This window comes from Callithrix jacchus, chromosome 8 (assembly GCF_049354715.1).
Source record: "Callithrix jacchus isolate 240 chromosome 8, calJac240_pri, whole genome shotgun sequence".
In the NCBI taxonomy this organism is placed as follows: Eukaryota; Metazoa; Chordata; class Mammalia; order Primates; family Cebidae; genus Callithrix; species Callithrix jacchus.
Genome location: NC_133509.1, coordinates 23,717,572 through 23,743,015, shown reverse-complemented (window position 1 = coordinate 23,743,015; position 25,444 = coordinate 23,717,572). Strand labels below are relative to the sequence as shown.

General features: G+C 38.3%; 1 protein-coding gene across 38 annotated transcripts in view; it reads right to left on the bottom strand.

Moving 5' to 3' along the window:
* PEAK1 (pseudopodium enriched atypical kinase 1) overlaps positions 1-25,444 on the bottom strand; it is a 308,653-nt gene that overhangs the window by 153,857 nt on the left and 129,352 nt on the right. For 24 of the 38 annotated variants that reach the window (XM_078333897.1, XM_078333903.1, XM_078333895.1 and 21 more), the window contains one exon: positions 6,381-6,462. The gene's annotated coding sequence lies outside the window, so the exon portion shown is untranslated. Of the gene's footprint in view, positions 1-5,266; positions 5,358-5,968; positions 6,017-6,380; positions 6,463-25,444 lie in introns of all 38 variants that reach the window. The other 14 variants (XM_078333917.1, XM_078333907.1, XM_078333913.1 and 11 more) reach the window with 3 other exon arrangements.

Sequence of the window (25,444 nt, the reverse complement as noted above, 5' to 3'; positions counted from 1 at the left end):
GTTTCTAGATTGTGGATCCTCAGGTAATTCTGCCATTTTCATTTCACTTCCTGAGTCAGGGTTGGCTCATGAAAGTTGTTAAAGAACATGCTAAATGTGAAATGTCAACCTTCACTCTAAACTTTCCTTGTTCAGAGTAGGAAGACTTCTTTGGGTTTACAGTGGCTTTATGATTTTTGGTAATCCATTGAAGAAGGGAGTTTGAAAGCTGTTGTATGTATATTGTTAATAATTGTCTGCTCATGTCCTGCCTGAAATACCATGATTATTTACGGAAAATATCTTTAATAAAGCTGGATACATTTTCGCTTGAAAAAAAATTCCATGTATACAATATTCCAGAATAGATAAAACTATAATGATGAAGAATAGCTGTTAGATGTAGGGAGAGATTTTTACCAAAAAGGGACAAGCAGAAGTTTTCTAGCATGATGGGACTGTTTGTTTCCTGTTCTGTACATGTGTTAAAGCTCACAGAACTTATTTTAAAAGTCAATCTTGGGCTAGGCGCGGTGGCTCACACCTGTAATCCTAGCACTTTGGGAGGCTGGGGCAGGCAGACCACTTGAGGTCAGGAGTTTGAGACCAGCCTGGCCAACATGGTGAAATCCCTGTCTCTACTAAATACATAAAAATTAACTAGGCAGGATGACAGGCACCTATAATACCAGCTACTCAGGAGACTGAAGCCCAAGCATCACCTGAAAACAGGAGGTGGAGGCTGCAGTGAGCTGAGATCATGCCACTGCACTCTAGCCTGGGCGACAGAGTGAGATACCATCTTTAAAAAAAATCAGTTTTACTGTATATAATTTTAAGAATAAAAATTATTTCCCATCACAATTTTTCAAAGTGTATTCTAGTCTTAGTTCTGTTACTACCTATATAACACTTGAGGAAGTAGCTTCACACCCTTAGTTTTGCTTTGCAAAATAAAAGGGGATAATCAAATGACTTCTGAATCCTTTTCTTATTCTAAAACCTGTTCCTATTCCATGTTCCTGTTTCTGTACACTTCTATTATTTTAGAATTGACAAGGAACACAAAATATTTTAATGCACTCAAGTAGACTCTATAAATTTCCTTCAGACAATATGGCCTGGCTTGTAATACTCTTGTTATTGGTTTTATGTGATGTTTTATGGGCTCTAAACATTTGACCTTACTTGGTAGCTCTGTGTAGATAATCATTAGATAGCACTCTCATCTTTGGAATAATCAGGTTTCTGACTATAAGAGCTGTACAAGATTTCTATTTCCTGAACAGGCATGATGGCTCACGCCTATAATCCCGGCACTTTGGGAGATCGAGGAGGGTGGATCACTTGCGGTCAGGAGTTTCAAGACCACCCTGGCCAACATGGTACAACCTAGTCTCTACTAAAAATACAAAATTAGCCAGGCACGGTGGCACCTGTAATTCCAGCTACTCGCCTTTAAGCCCAGGAAGCTAAGGTCAGAGAACTGCTTGACCCCTGGAGGTGAAGGTTGCAGTGAACTGATATTCACCATTGCATTACAGCCTGGGCAACAGAGCGAGACTCTGTCTCAAGAAAAAAAAAAATTCTATTTCCTTTATCATATCAGACGTTGCCTATAGTTTGCTGTAAAAAAAAAAGTATGTGAACAGCCATTTCTGCTAGCCAAATAATGCCTACTGTTGTTAATTTTTATAAGACATGTGCTTTTCATATTACTGGAGGAAAAGTAAGCCATTTTTACTGAATTCATTTAATATAATAAAAAACTTTTTTTAAACCCTACACAGAAAATCTGGAGTTCCCAAATCTTTTGCAATCTTTAATTTCTCCGATAGAAGAGCTTCAGACTAGCAACATTTCATACTACCAAATCTTATATTAAAATGTTCTGTTTAGATATAAGAATGAGCAAAGCTATTGAAGAAGTTCATATAATTTAAGAATCAAATCTAATAACTTCATAAAAAACCCTCATTGCAATTAGCAAGTTTTCATTTACTTTTTTTTGGAGATGGGTTTTCATAAAAGAAATAAAAAGACCCAAGAGCAAATTATTGTCTTTTGCAACAATACTCTCAATTTTGTACAGCAGAATAATTTTTGAATATTTATGAAAATCATCCAAATTTCTCACATTAAGAATTAAGGAAAAAAAGGTGGCATATATATGCTAATGAAATATTCAATATCTATTTGAATATTTATACTTGGTACTATTTTTCTCTGATAACTCAAATAACTGGGCAACTCAAGGTGGACTGGTCTTACAAATGCAGGCCAACAGATTCTGTAATTCTCCTTTATTACCTATATTTCTATTTCTTAAAAATCTGAATCAACCCATTTAATTCTTTCAACTACAGCACAAAGAAATAAAATGAAGCCCTGAGCTACATTTAATGATTTAATTGTTAAGTAGCAATACACCTGCAAAAGAAAAAAATCAATTAATATTTCCATATAATTCTATCACCAGGTTAAACTTTAAAAATAACTTGGTCAGGAAGGAAACTATTAATGAGCTTTATTTCCTGGGTGCTTAGATCACACACACAAATATACACATACATACATATACACATAAGTCAACAGCTCCACATTTCCCTTATTGTCATCCTGAGGTTTACTGAATATGACATTAAAGAGTTTCTCAAATTTCCACAGGTCTAAGAACTTATTTCATTTTTAGAAAATATCCTGATACAGAAACCAGACTATATAGAAACAAATCTACATTAATACTAAATAATCAATAGCTAGGAAAAACAATTAATTGCTAACCGATTTGTCAACATGACTTGTTTAAAAAAGTTACTGTTTCAGCAATTTATTTATTGAAATAGTTTAAAAATTAAAAGGCTTTGTGTATTAAAACCATGGTTTCTGAATCACAAGGCCATACACGTGTACAAAGGGAATGTTTTAATATGAACGGGACACCAGCCTGGAAGTCTGGCTTGCTTGCAATTGACTCTAGATCAAGAATTCTTTAAGCCTAAAGTCAAACAAGGGAAACTCACAAATCACAGGAAAAAGCCCAGTCATCTTGAAAAACTCTAAACCCTCAGTTAAATGTCATAACTTTTTTATGAACACTAAGTCACAGCGGGCCAATGAGAAACTAATGGAAATCCTTAAAACTGACTACAGTCTGGGTTAGCAAGAGACAATCATATAATAGGTACAATTTAATGAAACTGTTTGTGTTAGGAGTTTGAAGTTTCCAGGAAACTAGCTCCTGAGTTATCTCAAAACCAAAACCAAAAAATCAATTACTACGAAGTGGCCTCTTCATCTTTTCCTTTAAAGCACCATTAAAAAGTGGCTGAAAGAAACCTTTTCATATGTTTTGAAGTCATATACAGAGCTGAGAATTAAAAACTAGCTGTATTCGAGTCTGCATCAAATATCATTTTGAATTCCATGGATCTGTGATGGCATAAGAATGGGTATGCAATAAGAGGTGGAGATCTGTAGGGCGGGGAATATGGAAAGAACATCAGCAGCTGGTCAAGAGAATCTTAAAATGGACTCTTAAGAAAAACAGACTTCAGGAAGGACATAATAAACTTTTCTTCTCTAAAATAAGTCAAATCTTCTAACGTTGCTTTCAAATTTTGTTGTATATCAACTCCATCCTTTGTTGTTTTTCTTATTTGATTAGAACCATCTGGGAGATCCTCCTTTCTTTTATTAGTTCTATAAAAATCATCTTTAAAAACTTTTTAATATACAATACAATGAGAGATTTTATTAATGATTGAATTTTCATATATGCAGAGAAAGCATCATCATATCATGTAACCTAGAAAGTCGGTTCTTTATAACGGAAAGAAAGAATTTGGGGAAAAACAGGTAAAAGAAAAACTGCTCATACCCACATACTAGTTTTAAAATTATTTTCTTTCCAATTAAAAAAAAATACTAAAAAGTTACAAAAAGTTGTAGCTCTAAAACTGCAAAGTGGAAATAAAAAAAACTCACTGCAATAAAGGCAATGAAATAATTAAATAATTTTATGTAAAGTTTAGCTTCCCATGCTTATTTATTCATTTGTTTTCAAAATATCCTTTTAAGTTAACTGTTTGAAATTTTCCTTGGTTCACTTATAATTTATTAATACTTTACTATAAAGTATGATTTCTCTTTGCATTATTTAGTCAGGATAAAGGATGGTATTGATAAACACAAGGATATAAAAAGTCGATTATGCTTATTCCTAATCCAGGAATAAATGAAAACCAAAATTAAATTAACTCATAGACTTTATGACTTCCCTTCCTCTTTGTTACTACTGTTTATATAGCTGTAGCATTACCACTTTCATACTAGAAAATGTTTGTTTCTCCTGCTTGGATTTTATCATAAATCTCTGAATGCTCACTTTCTCACACAATAGTACTTCATCAAAGGATGTAATTAGTCCCACTAAAGCAAGAACACATGATAAACTTTCGGATAAGAATTAGAGTCACTTAGTCTAGCCCAGCGGCATGACCAATTCAACCTGGTCATGTATACAATGAAAAGAATAATATTTAACCCACAGGAGTATGGTGATGAGGCTCACATGAGATTTATGTATGTAAAAGAGCTTTGAAATGTTTAAAGTGCCATATAAATGTGAGGGTCTCAGTCTCTTCCTCTGTCATATGGGAGGATTCAATAAAGTGATCTCTAAAGACTTGAAACTAAAAATTCCTAGCTAGTCACATGTGAAGCACATTTTTAAAACCCACTGTTAGGATATAATTGTATTGTTGTAAGGGACTTAGGGAACAATGAGGTCAACCTTCTTATCTTACAAAATGTGTGAAAACAGGTTAAGATACTTGTAGAGCACAGTCAGTAGCAAAGTTGGGAATTGAAAGGACTCAGATCTGAGCCCCACCTCAAATTCCTTTCTGTCATATATTGCTGTTCACTATTCTGTGAATTTAAAATCTCATAGGATCATGTATAAATATTATTTTGGTGAAATGACTGAACTGCTAATAGTGGAATACAGAATGTTTACAAATGACACTTAATAGTAAAAGGAGCTCAGACTAAATTGTCCAGCTATTCGTTTGGTTTGTGTGGTATTAAATTTTAAGTTGGCCAGGGGCAGTGGCTCAGGCCTGTAATCCCAGCACTTTGGGAGGCTGAGGTGGGCGGATCACAAGGTCAGGAGATTGAGACCATCCTGGCTAAAAAAATGAAACCCTGTCTCTACTAAAATTCAAAAAAAAAAAAAACAAAAAAAAAAAACCCTAAAACATTAGTCAGGTATAGTCACACGCACCTGTAGTCCTGAGGAGGCTGAGGCAGGAGAATCGCTTGAACCCAGGAGGTGGAGGTTGCAGTAAGCCAAGATTGCACCACTGCATTCCAGCCTAGGGAACAGAGCGAGACTCCATCTCAAAATAAATAAATAAAATTTAAGTCAATAGACATGATGTAGACCCTATCTAACCTCTCCCAATACACGGTTTTGAATCTGCTTTTGGTACTTACCAGTTATGTGATCTTGGGCGATTTACTTTTTTTTTTTTTTTTTGAGATGGAGTTTCGCTGTTGTTACCCAGACTGGAGTGCAATGGCACGATCTCAGCTCACCGCAACCTCTGCCTTCTGGGTTCAAGCAATTCTCCTGCCTCAGCCTCCTGAGTAGCTGGGACTACAGGCGCGCACCACCATGCCCAGCTAATTTTTGTATTTTTAGTAGAGACGGGGTTTCACCTCGTTTACCAGGATGGTCTCAAGCTCTTGACCTCGTGATCCACCCGCCTCAGCCTCCCAGAGTGCTGGGCTTATAGGCGTGAGCCACCGCTCCTGGACTAACAACAATGTCTAGTACATAGTAAGTGCTTACAAATGTTAGTTCCTGTCTCTAATCTTCCAAACTTTTGAGGAATAGAGAACACTCTCCCCGTTTTTACTTCATCAGAAAGTAAATGAAATAAATTCCTTAAATGAAAGTAAATTTCTTAAATGAAATACATACGATCTCCATCCTCTACTTCAGTAATCAGCAGCTGCATAACAACTAAACCTAAATAAAATAGGGAACATTATGACATAGTGGAAGGCAAATATGATTTGGAGTCAACAGATATAAGTCTGAATCCCACCTTAATTCTTTAAGAGCTTCTGACCTCAAGCAATTTACCAAACCTCACCAAACTTTTCAGGTTAAAATGAGATTGCTATCTAGCTTTTTATCATTTTGTCTTACATATTCACAGTTAAGTTGCAAATAGTTTGAAAAGGGCATGTCTTATTCATCTTTGTCTCCTCCATACTACTATGGCAAGGTTTAAAATTATTGGATTTTTGCTGGAATAAGACAGGAGATTAATAAAAGAGATTCAAGACTTGAATAAACATGTTACATTATGGAAAGAAAAAGTACAAACCTGGTTTAACTGGCTCCAACTCTGAGCATTATGTCATTGCTTTCTTTTCTTTCCTTACAAATGGATCTCCAGTATTCTTTTCCTATTAGAAGATGCAAAATAGAGAAGATATATTAATGAAGGGCATTTGAATCACTGTTTAAAACTAAGTATTCTTTAATTCACTATAATGCAAAATCAAACTCTTATTATTCTATTGTTTTTAAGCTATAAAATAACTAAGAGGTGTTTTAATTGGTTAATACAACAGAAACATTATAGGCTTAGGTAGCCAAAAAGTAAACATATATTGCATTAAAATAAATTTATTCCTTACTTCAAAAAATTACTTTTCAAAGAATAGCAATACCTCTGTTAAAGATAACTTCACCATTCAGGGGTTACATGAAGCAGTGTAGTTTATTATAATATATTTACAAAAATACTTCTGGTTCCTATAGTTCTTAACCTTTTGGGTGCAAGATGAGTGGTGTGTTATATAAAACTATGATAATCCAAAAGAAGCTGTAAATTTTATCCTCATAAAAATGTATATACATGTCTGTATCTTGCATATAATTTTAGTTGAGTCATGAAACCCAGTCATGTACCCTGTGGATCTCGAAAACGTGTTGGTAGACTGAAGGTAATCTCTGTTCTTGAGTTTTTAAAAACGAACAGACTTGTAGAATTTAAAAACTTTAAGCATTTTAGGAATCATCTAATGGACACTGCTAGAAGAAGAATGAAGAAATAGTGATCCAGAGAGATGAAAAAGATTAAATAAGGCCACACTGTACTCAAGAAGAGAGAAATGTTCAACCACCATATTAATCCACATAAGACTGATTATGCAAAATTTAGTGTAAATCAGTGCCTTCGAGTCAGAGTAATTCTCACAATACAACCAGAATAGGAGACTTCACAGTGCCTAGTACATAGCAGCTCATGAAATGATATGAATTAAAAAATATTTGTCAAGTAATGAAAATAGATAAAATATAAAAACACAATTTCCAAGTAAATGAAATATTTTCTAGCTGGACAAAATAAGTAGCAAACTTAAACATTTATTATCTACTATATAACATTATATAATACCCTACTATTTAAGACTGCTTAGTTTTAAAAACTGATTCAAGGCTGGGTGTGGTGGCTCAAGCCTGTAATCCCAGCACTTTGGGAGGCCGAGGAGGGCCAGGTCAAGAGATCGAGACCATCCTGGACAACATGGTGAAACCCCATCTCTACTAAAAATACAAAAATTAGCTGGGCATGGTGGCGTGCGTCTGTAGTCCCAGCTACTTGGGAGGCTGAGGCAGGAGAATTGCTTGAACGGGCGAGGTAGAAGTTGCAGTGAGCCAAGATCATGCTGCTGCACTCCAGCCTGGTGCCTGAGACTCTGTCTCAAAAAAAAAAAGGTGATTCAAAAAGGATAAATTTGTCCTCCTTTTAAGAGTAATTAGGCAAAGACATAGAGCTTTTCCCTTCCCAGTTTTCTTTTTGCGTTGCTCTTTTTCCCTTTCCTCCTAGGGTTCAGTGTTTTGCCCACTTCACACTCTACTCATATTTTCTGTATTCCTCTCAGGACTGGGAGGAACAGAAATGAATACCCTGAATCCTGACCTTCACCTGAGCCTCTGACTCCTATATCCAGTTTGCCGGAAGTTTCCAACTGAAGGTACTGTAGGCAAAAACTCAGAATATCCAAAACTGTTCATCTTTTCCTAAAATCTGTTCCTTTTTAAAAGTCCCTGTCATAGCAGAACCACAGTCCCTTACCTTCTCAAGCCAAAAGTTTGGCAGTAATTTCACATTTTACCAGTCATCTTCAATTCTTATTGATTTCTACTTTAAACACTTTCCAAGTCTATTTCTTCAACTCCATCCAAATTATCTCTCAATATGACCAAATGAGGAAAGTTACTCATCTTCCCACCTCTACTCTTAACCTACCTCAAATTTATTTACATACTTTTGCCAACGTAAGTGGTTTAAAATAAAAATTTTGTTACATCAAGCACTATCATATATCAAACCCTCATTATGTTAAAGTCTTCAATAGCAACCCAGCACTAACAGAATAAAGTCCCTTATTCAAAGAATAAATGTCTAGGTATGACATATGAAGTCCTCATTTCTATCTCTTCAGCTTAATTTCCTATCCCCCACTTTATTGCACCACAGCCAGACTGAACTATTTGTCAATCCCATGTATTCTCATGCTGTTCTCTTTGCCAGTAAATCTTTACCTACCTTCCATACATGGGAAATTCTTACTTACTCAGGTACAAGCTCACTTTCTCTGGAAACCCTGACCACAGCATACTTCTCTACACCACCAAGGTCACACATCATTGCAACAAGCACTCAGGAGATATTTCAGTGAATATTCATGAAACTAAGCAAACTAATGACAAAGAAGGTGATAATTTATATACATAAAACCAGTGAGAAGGCAAACTAATGAATTTTAGTAAGTCTCTTTGGAGAAAATTTCTTAACCTGGGGAATCCAAGGAGTAATTGTTCAGATTGTTGAAGAGGGGAAAGAAAAGTATTTGAATGAGTAAAACAGATGGAAATGAATACACTCACAGGAAGCTAAGAAGACATGTATTGCAAGGTTTGGAGGAGCAGTAAACAGCAAATATAAATTAACAAATGTAGCTATCCTTCTACAGAGGCTTAGATACTACAACCACTAATTCACCAAAGACCTTCAAACGTTTTTTTCTGAAACCATATGGCATGGCAAAGTTGACATTTAGGTACTACCCTGTACCTCTGTTAGAGATTTATTAGAGAAATGCTTTCACCTTTTAGTCACTTCCTTGCATTCTTCAGGCTTAAGAAGGTATCCCCACTTTAATTTAGCACTTACTGATGAACTTTACATAAAATTCTCAAATTCTAACACATCTCTATATTGCATAATAGTTTATTGAAATTGAAATAAGTTAACATAAGACTCTCTTTCAAAATGGTCAAAGGCTGGTTAATCTTAAAACACAGGCTTTAATACCAGAATATTAGGTTGCTTCAAATTAGCAGGGAAAGTGAAAATATAATATGCTCGATGTTCAACTCACAGAGGATGTCAACTGCAAATATTTTGCTTTCTAAATGCCATATAATTAAAAAGCATCTATCCTTTTTTTTTTTTTTTTGTAGGAAGGGAGGAAGGCAGGAAGGGAGGGAGGGAGGGAGGAAAGAAGGGAGGGAGGAAGGGAGAGAAGAGAAGGAAGGAAATCAGGCAATGAGAGAGACATTGCCGACCTGGATCTAGAGGTCTACAAGTTGATTTCTTTTTTTCTTTTTTTTTTTGAGAGAAGGAAAGAAAAAAAAAGGAGTGAAGGAGAGGAAGAAAGAGGAAGAAAAAGAGGGAGAGAGAATGAAAATATTGCTTTATTCTAAAAAAATGAGTATTAATAATGGCCAATCAATATTTCATTTAAACCTATGAGTAGGTGTGATGTGGTATTGACAAGAATGTATATTTTGTGTATTTAAAGTGGAGAGCTCTGTAAATATTTATTAAGTTTACTTGTTCCGGATCTGAGTTCAAGTCCTTGATATCCTTACTAATTTTCTGTCTTATTGAGTCTAAGTCTCTATGTATCTGGGTGTTAGGATCGTTAGCTCTTATTGTTGCACTGATCCTTTTACCACTATATCTTTGTTGCTTTAAAATCTATTTTATCAGATACGAGAATTGCAACTCCTGCTTTTTATTTATTTATTTATTTTTGCTCTCCATTTGGTTGGTAAATCTTTCTCCATCCCTTTGTTTTGAGTCTTTGTGTATCCTTGCATGTGAAATGGGTCTGGATGTAGCATATTGTTGGGTTTTGGCTGTATCTTTTGATTGGGGGATTTAGTCAATGTAAATTTAGGATTACTGCCATTTGATGTTAACTGGCTGTTTTGTCCATTCATTGATGTAAATTCTTCTTTATGTTGATGCTCTTTATTTTTTGGTATATTTTTATAAAGGCTAATACTGGTTGTTTCTTTCTATGTGTAATGCTTCTTTCAGAAGCTCTTGTAAAGCAGGCCTGGTGGTAATAAAATCTCTGAGTACTTGCTTGTTCATAAAAGATTTTATTTTTCCTTCAGTTGTGAAGCTTAGTTTGGCTGGATATGAAATTCTGGGCTGAAAGTTCTGTTCTTTAAGGATGTTGAATATTGGCCCCCACTCTCTTCTGGCTTGTAGAGTTTCTGCTGAGAGATCTGCTGTAAGTCTGATAGGCTTCCCTTTGTGGGTAACCTGACCTTTCTCTCTGGCTGCCCTTAGTATTTTCTCCTTCGTTTCAACCCTGCTGATTATGTGCCTTGGGGTTGCTCTTCTAGAGGAATATCTTTGTGGTGTTCTCTGTATTACCTGGGGTTGAATATTGTCCTGCTTTGCTAGTTTAGGAAAATTTTCCTGAATAATATCCTGAAGAATATTTTCCAGCTTGGATTCATTCTCTCCGTCCCATTCAGGTACCCCTATCAAACGTAAATTTGGTCTTTTTACATAGTCCCACATTTCTTGGAGACTTTGCTCATTCCTTTTTATCCTTTTTTCTCTAATCTTGTCTTCTCGTTTTATTTCATTAAGTTGGACTTCGACCTCTGACATCCTTTCTTCTGCTTGAACAATTCGAGTGTTTAAACCTGTGCATACTTCTCGGAGTTCCTGTATTGTATTCTTCAGTTCCATTAATTCACTTATATTCCTCTCTAAGTTGTCTATTCTCGTTAGGATTTCGTCAAACCTTTTTTCAAAGTTCTTAGTTTCTTTACATTGGGCTACAACATGTTCTTTTAACTCACAGAAGTTTCTTATTATCCATGTTCTGAAGCCTGATTCTGTTAATGGGATGCGCTCGTTCTCCATCCAGCCCTGTTCCCTTGTTAATGAGGAACTGTGATCCTCTTTGGAGGGAGAGGCATTCTGATTTTGAGTATTCTCAGCCTTTTTATGCTGGTTTCTTCCCATCATTGTAAATTTATCCACCTGTCGTCTTTGTAATTACCAATTTTCAAATTAGGTCTCTGAGTGAACGTCCAAGTTGTTAATTCCCAGGGCTGAAATATGAGCAACCTACTGCGCCGGCCAAAACAGCGGCATTAAGACTGATGGTGGGAGGGGACTCAAGATGGCGCTGTGAGAACAACCCAGGATTGGAGCCCGCGTTGAATCCGCAAACGGTGAGTCAGTGCTGCATTTCCAGACTGATCTTTGTTGCCCACAGAACGGGGAAACTCCCAAGTATAAAAAGACACGGGACGCCAGGCAGTAGGTCTGCCTGGCGAAGCCGGCAGCTGGGGCGGCGGTGGCCGGCCCTACCCAGCAATCCCCACAGGGCGCGCTTGTCCGGGTGCCTTGTTGAACCGGCAACCTGAGACTTGAGAGGGCTGGACTTGAGACTGAACGAGACTTGCACAGTAGCCCAGCCCAGGGGATTGCAGGGACAGATCGTTTGGGATACCCAGTGGGACGAACAAAACCGCGATTTCAAACTATCCCGGGCAGACGGTCCGAGACGCTCTGTGGGGGAGGGGCGTCCACCACTACGGAGGCAACCTGCCCCAACTGATATACACGCCCACTGCTGACGCAGCCAGCCGTTGCCGAGGCAACCCGCCCCAACTGAGATACACGCCCACTGCTGACGCAGCCTGCCGTTGCCGAGGCAACGCGCCCCAACTGAGATACACGCCCACTGCTGACGCAGCCTGCCGTTGCTGAGGCAACACGCTACAACGAAGAGACTCCGCCGCAGGGCGTGGCAGAGACCACAGCAGAGCCGGCAGGAACAGCGCGAATCACACAACAGCAGGGCGGAGCCTCGGCAGCCAAACAGTGGCTAGTCTGCCTTCGAGCTGGGCAGGACACCTGATCGGACATCCAAAAATAAAGCCCAAACCCCTCAACACAGAACATTTGAGGAAAAAAAAAGGGTTGTTTAATGAGCTGTGTTGCAGCAGAATCAAACATAGCAGCCTAACAGCCCTGAATGAACAACAGAGTGCACAGCTCAGCAATTAAACCCCTATAAAGTACAAACTGTCTCCTCAAGCAGCTCCCTGACCCCTCTATATCCAAAAGACTGTCATTAGGCAGGCATCATCCTGGGACAAAGAGAGCAGAAAAAGAAACTGGTAGCATCCCTCACTGTGCCACGGCTACTAGAGGTGCACCCCAGACAAGCAGGGTCTGGAGCGGACCTCAACAGTCGTACAGCGAAAGGGCTAGACTGGTAGAAGGAAAACCAAGCAACAGAAATACTTCATCATCAACATTCTGGGTGTCCACTCAGAGACCCAAACGAAAAGTCAGCAACTACGCAGACGACCAGCGGAAAAATCCACAAAGATGGGAAGAAACCAGCGCAAAAAGGAGGAAAACACCCGAAACCAGAACACATCGCCTCCTAGAAAGGACCAAAACTCCTCACCAGCAAGGGAACAAAGCTGGACGGAGAATGACTGTGACGAAATGACGGAATTAGACTTCAGAAGATGGATAATGAGAAACTTTTGTGAGCTAAAAGATCATGTATTAAATCAATGCAAAGAAACTAAGAACCTTGAAAAAAGATTTGAAAAAAGATTCGAGGAAATGATAACAAGAATGGATACCTTAGAGAGGAATATGAATGAATTAAAGGAGCTGAAAAACACAATACGAGAACTTCGCGAAGCAAACGTAAGTTTCAATAGCCGAATTGACCAAGCAGAAGAAAGAATATCTGAAGTCGAAGACCAACTCAATGAAATAAAACGAGAAACCAAGATCAGAGAAAAAAGCGCAAAAAGGAATGAACAAAGTCTCCAAGAAATGTGGGACTATGTGAAAAGACCTAACCTACGTTTGATAGGTGTACCAGAAGGGGACGAAGAGAATGAATCCCAGCTGGAAAATACTCTTCAGGACATCATCCAGGAAAATTTCCCCCACCTAGCAAGACAGGCCAACACTCAATTGCAGGAAATACAGAGAACACCACAAAGATATTCCGCAAGAAGAGCAACCCCAAGGCACATAATCGTCAGATTCAACAGGGTTGAAATAAAGGAGAGAATACTAAGGGCAGCCAGAGAGAAAGGTCAGGTCACCCACAAAGGGAAGCCCATCAGACTCACAGCAGATCTCTCGGCAGAAACACTACAAGCCAGAAGAGAGTGGGGGCCAATATTCAACATTCTTAAAGAAAAGAACTTTCAACCCAGAATTTCATATCCAGCCAAACTGAGCTTCAGAAGTGAAGGAAGAATAAAATCCTTTGCGAACAAGCAAGTACTCAGAGATTTTGTCACCACCAGGCCTGCTTTACAAGAGCTCCTAAAAGAGGCACTACACATAGAAAGGATCAATCAGTACCAGCCATTCCAAAATCACACTGAATGCTAAAGAGCTTCAACATAATGAAGAATCTACAACAACTAACAGGCAAAACAGCCACTTAGCATCAAAATGGCAGTATCAAATTCACACATAACAATATTAACCCTAAATGTAAATGGACTAAATGCACCAATCAAAAGACACAGACTGGCAAATTGGATAAAAATCCAAAACCCATCAGTGTGCTGTATCCAGGAAACCCATCTCACATGCAAGGATACACAAAGGCTCAAAATAAAGGGATGGAGGAAGATTTACCAAGCTAATGGAAAGCAAAAAAAAGCAGGAGTTGCAATTCTCATCTCTGATAAAATAGACTTTAAAGCAACAAAGATCAAAAGAGACAAAGAAGGCCATTACATAATGGTAAAAGGATCGATACAACAAGAAGAGCTAACGATCCTAAACATATATGGACCCAACACAGGAGCACCCAGATACATAAGGCAAGTTCTTAATGACTTACAGAAGGACTTAGACTCCCACACAATAATAGTGGGAGACTTTAACACTCCACTGTCAATACTAGACAGATCAACCAGACAGAAAATCAACAAGGATACCCAGGGCTTGAACTCAGACCTGGAGCAAGCAAACCTGGTGGACATTTACAGAACTCTCCACCCCAAATCCACAGAATACACATTCTTCTCAGCACCACATCACACATACTCTAAAATTGACCACATAAGTGGAAGTAAAGCACTGCTCAACAAATGCAAAACAACTGAAATCATAACAAACAGCCTCTCAGACCATAGTGCAATCAAGTTAGAACTCAGAATTCAGAAACTGACCCAGAATCGCACAGCTTCATGGAAACTGAACAACTGGCTCTTGAATGTTGACTGGGTAAACAACGAAATGAAGGCAGAAATAAAGAAGTTCTTCGAAACCAATGAGAACGAAGACACAACGTGCCAGAACCTCTGGGACACATTTAAAGCAGTCTCTAGAGGAAAGTATATAGCAATAAGTGCCCATATGAGGAGAATGGAGAGATCCAAAATTGACACCCTATCGTCAAAATTGAAAGAGCTAGAGGAGCAAGATCAAGAAAACTCAAAACCCAGCAGAAGACAAGAAATTACTAAGATCAGAGCTGAGCTGAAGGAGATTGAGACACGAAAAACCCTTCAAAAAATCAATAAATCCAAGAGCTGGTTTTTTGAAAAGATCAACAAAATAGACAGACCACTAGCCAGACTGATTAAAAAGAAAAGAGAGAACAACCAAATAGATGCAATAAAAAATGATAAAGGGGAAATCACCACAGATTCCACAGAAATTCAAACCATCATCAGAGAATATTACAAACAACTCTATGCACATAAACTAGTAAACCTGGAAGAAATGGATAAATTCCTGGACTCCTGTGTCCTCCCAAGCCTAAACCAGGAGGAAGCTGAAACTATGAATAGACCAATAACAAGGTCTGAAGTTGAGGCAGCAATTAAGAGCCTACCTCACAAAAAAACCCCAGGTCCAGACGGGTTCACAGCCGAATTCTACCAGACACACAAGGAGGAGCTGGTACCATTCCTTCTAAAACTATTTCAAACAATCCAAAAAGAAGGAATCCTTCCCAAATCATTTTATGAGACCATCATCATTCTGATACCAAAACCCGGCAGAGACCCAACGAGAAAAGAAAACTTCAGGCCAATATCCATGATGAACATAGATGCAAAAATCTTCAATAAAATATTGGCAAGCCGATTGCAACAGCAAATCAAAAAACTTATTCATCATGATCAAGTAGGATTCATCCCAGGGATGCAAGGCTGGTTCAACATACGCAAGTCTATCAACGTAATTCACCACATAAACAGAACCAAAAACAAAAACCACATGATTATCTCAATTGACGCAGAGAAGGCATTTGACAAAATTCAACAGCCCTTTATGCTAAAAACCCTCAATAAACTCGGTATCGATGGAACGTATCTCAAAGTAATAAAAGCTATTTATGACAAACCAACAGCCAATATCATACTGAATGGGCAAAAACTGGAAGCATTCCCTTTGAAATCTGGTACTAGACAAGGATGCCCTCTCTCACCACTCCTATTCAATATAGTACTGGAAGTTCTAGCCAGAGCAATCAGGCAAGAAAAAGAAATAAAGGGTATTCAAATAGGAAAGGTGGAAGCCAAATTGTCTCTATTTGCAGACGACATGATAGTATACTTAGAAGACCCCATCGCCTCAGCCCAAAAACTCCTGAAACTGATAAACAACTTCAGCAAAGTCTCAGGATATAAAATCAATGTGCAAAAATCACAAGCATTCGTCTACACCAATAACAGACTTAAAGAAAGCCAAATCAAGAGCGAACTGCCATTCGCAATTGCTACAAAAAGAATAAAATACCTTGGAATACAACTCACAAGGAACGTAAGGGACCTCTTCAAGGAGAACTACAAACCACTGCTCAACGAAATCAGAGAGGACACAAACAGATGGAGAAACATTCCATGTTCATGGTTAGGAAGAATTAATATCGTGAAAATGGCTATACTGCCCAAAGTAATTTACAGAATCAACGCTATCCCCATCAAGCTACCATTGACTTTCTTCACAGAACTGGAAAAAACCACCATGAACTTCATATGGAACCAAAAGAGAGCCCGCATAGCCAAGTCAATTCTAAGCAAAATGAACACAGCGGGGGGCATCACACTACCGGATTTCAAACTATACTACAAGGCTACAGTAATCAAAACAGCATGGTACTGGTACCAAAACAGAGATATGGACCAATGGAACAAAACAGAGGCACCGGAGGCAACACAACATACATACAACTATACAATCTTTGATAAACCTGACAAAAACAAGCAATGGGGCAAGGATTCCATGTTTAACAAATGGTGTTGGGAAAACTGGCTAGCCATGTGCAGAAAGCAGAAACTGGACCCCTTCCTGACACCTTACACTAAAATTAACTCCAGATGGATTAAAGACTTAAACATAAGACCTGGCACCATAAAAACCCTAGAAGGAAATCTAGGCAAAACTATCCAGGACATAGGAGTAGGCAAGGACTTCATGAACAAAACACCAAGAGCATTGGCAACAAAAGCCAAAATAGACAAATGGGACCTAATGAAACTCCACAGCTTCTGCACGGCAAAAGAAACAGTCACTAGAGTGGATCGGCAACCAACAGAATGGGAAAAAATTTTCGCAGTCTACCCATCTGACAAAGGGCTGATATCCAGAATTTACAAACAACTCAAGCAGATTTACAGGAAAAAAACAAACAAGCCCATTCAAAAGTGGGCAAAGGATATGAACAGATACTTTACGAAAGAAGACATATATGAGTCCAACAATCATATGAAAAAATGCTCATCGTCACTGGTCATCAGAGAGATGCAAATCAAAACCACATTGAGATACCATCTCACGCCAGTTAGAATGGCGATCATTAAAAAATCTGGAGACAACAGATGCTGGAGAGGATGTGGAGAAAAAGGAACACTTCTACACTGTTGGTGGGAGTGTAAATTAGTTCAACCATTGTGGAAGACAGTGTGGCGATTCCTCAAGGCCTTAGAAATAGAAATTCCATTTGACCCAGCAATCCCATTACTGGGTATATATCCAAAAGACTATAAATCGTTCTACTATAAGGACACATGTACACGAATGTTCATTGCAGCACTGTTTACAATAGCAAAGACCTGGAATCAACCCAAATGCCCACTGATAATAGACTGGATTGGGAAAATGTGGCACATATACACCATGGAATATTATGCAGCAATCAGAAATGATGAGTTCGTGTCGTTTGTAGGGACATGGATGAATCTGGAAAACATCATCCTCAGCAAACTGACACAAGAACAGAAAATGAAACACCGCATATTCTCACTCATAGGTGGGTGATGAAAAATGAGAACACATGGCCACAGAAAGGGGAGTACTAAACACTGGGGTCTATTGGGGGGAAAAGGGGAGGGCCAGTGGGAGGGGGAGGTGGGGAGGGATAGCCTGGGGAGAAATGCCAAATGTGGGTGAAGGGGAGAAGAAAAGCAAAGCACACTGCCATGTGTGTACCTACGCAACTGTCTTGCATGCTCTGCTCATGTACCCCAAAACCTATAATCCAATAAAAAATTAAAAAAATAAAATAAAATAAATAAAAAAAATAAAAAAATAAAATGCTTGTGGGGTGGGGAATAAGAGGGTAATATTTTGTGACATGTGTAAATTAAATGGAATTCAATTTAAAAAAAAAAAAAAAAGACTGATGGTGATTTTCTGCCCAGGGAATCTCCGGTCTGGTTTCCTTCTTGAATCCGTAATAGGCGACTTTGCCTTCCCAGAGCTCCAAACGTAGGTCAGAAGGGGAACCAGTCCCGTTTACTCTGCAGCAAGAGCTGCCGCGCCAAGGTGCCGGCAAAACCGCTGCACCGGCCACAAGAGTCACGCTGGCGACCCGTGCAGCTCCTCCACTGGGAATCTTCTGCTCCGTGAGCGACCAAAATTTGTCTGAAAGTGTGGCGTCCTCTCGTTCTCTGCGCTTTCACTGGGAGCTGCAATCCCGAGATGTTAGCGATCAGCCATCTTGGATCGTTCCAAAAAACATCTATCCTTAAATTTAGATACCTGGCCAGGTGCAGTGGCTCATGCCTGTAATCCCAGCACTTTGGTAGGCTGAGGCAGGCAGATCACTTGAGGTTAGGAGTTCGAGACCAGCCTGGTCAATATGGTGAAACCCCATCTCTGCTAAACATATAAAAATCTGGGCATTGTGGCAGGTTCCTGTAATCCCAGCTACTCAGGAGGCTGAGGCAGGGAGAACTGCTTGAACCCAGGAGGTGGAGGTTACAGTGAGCCAAGATGGTGCCACTGCACTCCAGCCTGGGCGACAGAGTGAGACTCCGTCTCAAAAGGAAAAAAAAAAAAACCCACTTTAATACAGTAGTCATAGTACACGAGAATAAATCTGTGAGGTATTTCCATGTGAAGAGTGAATATTATGGTCATCTACCAAAAATAAGGAGAAAAAGATGCTATCACAATTACTTTTTTTTTTTTTTTTTTGACGAAGTCTCATTCTTTTGCCCAGGTTGAATTGCAGTGGCATAATTCAGCTCACTGCAACCTCTGCCTCCCAGGCTCAAGTGATTATCCTGCCTCAGCTTCCCAAGTAGCTGGGATTATAGAACCCAGTATCATGCACAGCTAATTTTGTTTTGTTTTTTTGAGATAGAGTCTCACTCTGCCACCCAGGCTGAAGTGTAGTCCACAATCTTAGCTCACTGCAGCCTCCATTTCCCAGGTTCAAGCATGTCTCCTACCTCAGCCTCTATAGTAGCTGGGATTATAGGTGATCACCACCATGCCAGCTAATTTTTGTATTTTTAGAAGAGATGGAGTTTCACCATGTTGGCCAGACTGGTCTCGAACTCCTGAACTCAAGTGATCCACCCCGTGTTGGCCTCCTAAAGTGTTGGAATTACAGGCATGAGTCACCACACCTGGCTAATTTTGTATTTTTAGTAGAGATGGGGTTTCACTATGTTGGCCAGGTCAGTCTCTAACTCCTTACCTCAAGTGATCTACCCTCATCAGCCTCCCAAAGTGCTGGGATTATATACATAAGCCACCTTGTCTAGCTTTCTAGCTTTTTTTTTTTTTTTTTTTTTTTTTTGAGACAGAGTCTCACTTAGTTGCTCAGGCTGGAGTGCAGTGCTGTGATCTTTTTTTGAGACAGAGTCTCACTTAGTTTCCCATGCTGGAGTGCAGTGGTGTGATCATGGATCACCGCAGCCTTCACCTCCCAGGCTCAACCAATCCTCCCACCTCAGCCTCTCTGGTAGCTAGGACCACAGTTACATATCACCATGCCAGACTACCTTTTTCTATATTTTTTTGTAGAGATAATGTCTTGCTACCCAGGCTGCGTAACTACTCTTAATAACATAAAATATGCTGTTTGTGGTAAAGACAGAAAGCATCCACCTTAGTTAGAAGACCACAGAATCAGTCAGAAGATCAGGTAAGAAACATAAACAGCACAAATAAATCAGCCACTTCAAGAATCTCTAAATGTAGGTCTGTATCATTTTTATTTAAGCATTTAACTATATAGCCCTATAGGACAATAACCAAGGCACATCTTCCATACCAAGGACAAAGGTGATTAGAAAACAGATACACGCTAACAAGCACAGAATCTCTTTGAAGTGTAATAGGCAATGCATGGGGTTGAATGTCGGCTTGTCCTTGACTTTGTAAATGCCAATTCCCTGCTTTCAGATTTTCAGACAGTAAAATGTGAGATGTAAAGCTGAATGTTAATTTTCAACAAAACACTGATGATATGTCAGAAAGTATGGGTAATTCTCATTCTCACATAATACCTGTCATTTTAAAACACCTCTACTGATATAAACCAACATTTGTGAATGAAAGGTTAAAGAATGCTTTTGAGCTGTCATATTCAAGCAAATTGACAGATATGAATGTACATACACACACTAGTCTTCAATTATGAAATCTCCTCACACGTAAACACTATGATAAAATAAATTTCTTTAAGAGAACAGGAACTGATAATGTTGCAAGCTTGCTAAAGAGAATAACATCAACCATAAAAGAAATTGGCAGCCCACCAATATGATGCTCACAACCCTATTATGCTCAAGTGTGCTACAGATGATCATTTAGATGCTGTCAGTCATTGTCACCTGTACTTCTCCAATATTCCATTTTATGAAAAACCTTCTGACTTAAGGACTATGGAATCATCCATCTGATCTAAAACAGCAAACTGTTTTCATCTTGTATGCATTCATTTTTCACTATGAAGAGTTATATATTTCTTGTGATCATAATTTCAAGTATAAATTAGGACTAATGCCTACACTGTAAAAATATAAGGGTTATTTTGAGCAGCAGATTTTCTACACATGCACACACACACTGATTCTTGTTATCTGTGGTAATTATGGTCTATTAATTTGCCACAAATACTGACTTAGTGAACACTGAACAATTGCTTCTAGAGGAAATGAAAAAGAGGGTTAGGTTTCTAGGAGCCTCTGGTCACAACATTTTCATCAACCAGCCAATACGTAACCTTGTTTTATCTGTATTTCTGTTTAAAGATACTGTACTTAATATATATTTTCTCATTAACTCTAAAACCATGGCTGACAGCACAACTCATGATTGAGAAAAGCTTTTCTAACACACATATTTCTTGCATAGATATATCAAAGCTTTCGTGCACTTAGGAATATTACATAACACTTTGGCACAACACTGGTGGCCATTTGCTTAAAAAAGCAAAATTACTAAAAAATGCACAGAATATGTGAAAAATGTGGCACTAAGTAAACTGCAAAAGAGATGCTTCTTTATAGTATGAGAGCCAAAACAAGAAGGCAGAGTATCACCTTGTTCAACTACAGCTGAGAATTTGCACATCAGGTGACTCAAATTTTTTACCACTCCTAGCATGCCTGCATATTATTACAAAAGCACCACAAGTACTAATTTAGGGATTACAAATAAATTTTAGAAAGCAGGCTGATCTGCAAATATGCAATTGGTGAATAATGAGGATTAACTATGTATGTGTATGTATTTGCATACTTACATATATATATATAGAGAGAGAGTCATATAGATGAACTTGTGACATATGACATTATTTAGCAGGAAAGACAAGTTATAGAACTCCCTAGTGTGAGATTCTCCTGTGGTCCAGTTCTGTATTTCCAGTTGGCACAATGAATATTCTACCTGAATGAACTATTAGCATTTCACACTTAAAACACTAAGCTCATCATATACCCTTATTCCAAACCTGTCTTCTGCTGTATTACTTCAATCCTGGCATCATCACATCTACTCAAGTCATTCTATGACTATCTCCCTTCTCCACATCCTAGCCAGGCACCAAATCATGTTGGGTTCTTCCCCTGAAATATCTCTTAAACTTATCTCCTCTTGCCTAAAACCACTATTGTTAACCACCAAGTGCCCTTCTAATTACTCGAATCATTGGCAGAGTTTACTGACTTTCCTCTTTATCCCATACTCCAAAAATGTTACTGTCACTATTCTTTTTTAAAAACCCAAACCTAGGCTGGGCATGGTGGCTCACACCTATAATCTCAGCACTTTGGCAAGCCAAGGTGGGCAGATCCAGAGATCAAGAAATCAAGATCATCCTGGCTAACATGGTGAAACCTTGTCTCTACTAAAAATACAAAAATTAGCTGGCTGCAGTGGCGCGTGCCTGTAGTCCCAGCTACACAGGAGGCTGAGGCAGGAGAATCACTTAAACCCAGGAGGCAGAGGTTGCAGTGAGCTGAGATTGTGCCACTGTACTCCAACTTGGCGACAGAGTGAGACTCTGTCTCAAAAAAAAAATTTAAATTAAAAATAAATAAAATAAAACCCAAATATAATCATATTATTCACTTCCTGGTACCTATGTAATAAGCATCAAATTTCTTGATATGATATGTATGTCCATTCATGATCTGGCACGAAGCCATCTTTTTAGACTCATATCCTGACACTCATACCTGACAATCTGTATATTCCAGCCACAGTAATCTTTTTCCCCTTCTTTGGATATGCCATGCTTTTTAAAACCCTTTTATACATGTTAGTTCTCCAACTAGAAATGCTCTTTCCATTCTCTACTTGACCTTAAAGATTCTGCCAATGCTACCTCCTCTTTGAAGACCTTCCAACTCTGGCCATGTTGGTCACTGTCTTCCATGTGCTTCCACAGTATTTTCACACACTTATTATAGAATACTTAAACGTGGTTATAATTACTAAGAGAGAATGTGCAAGAATGTAAAAGGTTAGCTAATTATTGATTACTATTATAACTAGGTAATGTGAATTCATTATATCATTCTCTAGTCTAGTACATGCTCAATTTCCATTATAAGTAAAAAATATAGAGACAGAAAACACTTGTCTACAATTAATTGAAACTCTGATTTATGTATGACTGTTAAAAAGCAGGGCATTACTTTATTTCCCCAACACAAAATGTTCAGAGGTAGATAGTCTGGGATTAGTAAAGAGGCTGAAGGGGGGTCATCAAGTCCGAGGCTCTTTCTTTTTTGAGACGGAGTCTTGCTCTGTCACCCAGGCTGGAGTGCAATGGCATGATCTTGGCTCACCACAACCTATGCCTCCCAGGTTCAAGCGATTTTCCTACCTCAGCCTACTGAGTAGGTGGGATTACAGGCGCACACCACCCCCACCCAGCTAATTTTTGTACTTTTTAAATAGAGATGGGGTTTCTCCATGTTGGTTAGGCTGGTCTCAAACTCCTGACCTCGTGATCTGCCCATCTCAGCCTCCCAAAGTGCTGGGATTACAGGTGTGAGCCACTGAGCCCAGCTCTTTCTTTTTGTCACTAAGTGTGTTGATTTGTTGCTTCAAAGCTGTTTGCTGTAGATATGAGCATTACTTCTGTGTTCATGGCAGTAAAAAGGGCAGTGCCAGTCACACATTTACCCCTCAAACAGGAGAAACAAAAATATTTTTCCTGTGCCCTCAGCAAGCTTGGCCTATATCACACTGTCCACATCTGTTGGGTAACACAACAGTGTCTTGATGGCCTGATCTCCTTGAAAGCTGAGACTGGTTTTGTACTTTAGCAACCAATCCAATACCTAGAACACAGAGGTACTTCGTATTTACTGAATGTATGAGCTAATAAAGGAAACTACAAGAGTATATAAACACAAGCATTCTGCTTTTCTAATTTTCTTTTAAATAATATAAAAGTTATTTTAAAAATTATAAGTGCTAGCAAATAAAGATTTGTATAGAAGTTTGACATCTATTATTATGAAATAATATACCATTTTACTGTTCTCTGTAGAGTATCAGATAGAACATTAACAAGAAATCTAGAGGTCTGAATTTTTGTGTAGGCAAAACATTCAATCTTCCTGAACCTTGGTTTACCTAAAAGATAATGCTTATTTATTTCTCAGGCTTGTTCTGAGAGTGAAGAAAAATATAACAATATGAATGCACATTGAAATGTACAAAATGCTATAAACATATGCATTATAAATACAATAGCCCTTTTAGGTCCTGAAAGGAAATTTGCAGTCCTATGTAGTATATATAGAGCATCTGGCATACCAATAATATGGATTAAAAATTAAACACTATCAATACCTAGTATAGATGCTGGACATTATAGTATGTATGGTTAGATGAGTTTTTGGACTTACTCTTTGTTCTTTCATTGCTACAGGAAACTAAACTAACTGTAACTGATATTTATACCTCATTAAGGAAAAAATGCTTTATAACATAAAACTGGTTTATCATTGCAATGATATATATACAATTTAAAGAGCAGAATATGAAAAAATAAATGCATAAATGGAGAAGACTTGCAAAAAATCTCAATCATCTATTAATATTCACTACCAATGGATGAACCATACTGAGGTAGGTCAAGGTCTTAAGGTACTTCTAAATTAAATTGAGTAATAAATAAAACAGTAGAAGGACTGAATATAAGTTTTCCTCTGGCTTTAATAACCTTGACTAAGCTTATAAAAAGTACCCCTCAGGGGACCTTAGGGCTCGTATATATGCACAGGCCACAGTAGTAGTCAGAACTATTTCTATAAATGATGACCATGATGGCCTGCTCTCTAAGGTTTTATTAAGCTGTGTATGTCTTCATAAGAGTGTTGTATTAAATGAGTATGATATATACAACATAAAACAGTTGCCAATATGGAGGAAGAGAAAAAAAGACATTTTAAAACAAAGAAAAATCCTTATAGACTATTACAGTGAGAACTGATTTTCACTTTTACTAGATTTGGAGACTATGGATGTTTTGAAGAACATGGTCTTCTCTCAAGTCTTTTAAGTTAACTCTCACTTCTCAAATATTCAAGTTGATTCAACTACATCAACCTTATTAATAAGCCTCATCATACTCTGATTCATTTAAGCAGAAACTCTTTTCCAGTAGGTTACCATGGAATTATTTAACACTGAAAACTGACTCATCTTAATGCAAAACACTACCACAAGACTGTAGACCAGTAAATTCTAACACAGTACTACATAATGCACCATCAACTGAAAAATTCCAAACAGTGGATCAGACTTCTTATTTTATAGCTGTGTTTATAGGAGGAACATATATTTTATTTAATTTATTTATTTATTTATTTTTGAGACGGAGTTTCACTCTTGTTACCCAGGCTGGAGTGCAATGGCGCGATTTTGGCTCACCACAACCTCCGCCTCCTGGTTTCAGGCAATTCTCCTGCCTGTAATTCCTGAGTAGCTGGGATTACAGGCATGCGCCACCATGCCCAGCTAATTTTTTTGTATTTTTAGTAGAGATGGGGTTTCACCATGCTGACCAGGATGGTCTCGATCTCTTGACCTCGTGATCCACCCGCCTCGGCCTCCCAAAGTGCTGGGATTACAGGCTTGAGCCACCGCACCCAGCCTGGAGGAACATCTATTTCAACAAGAAGTAAAAAATGTGCCAACACTAAGCATGAGCTTATGTTTTAAAGCTATATTCACCCAGTTTCAACTACATAAGATTTTTATTTATAAATGAGGGGAGAAACAATGTTTATCTTTCTATTTTATCTGCACATATAGCTTTATCAGTTAAAGCTTGAACAGTGAATATTTCC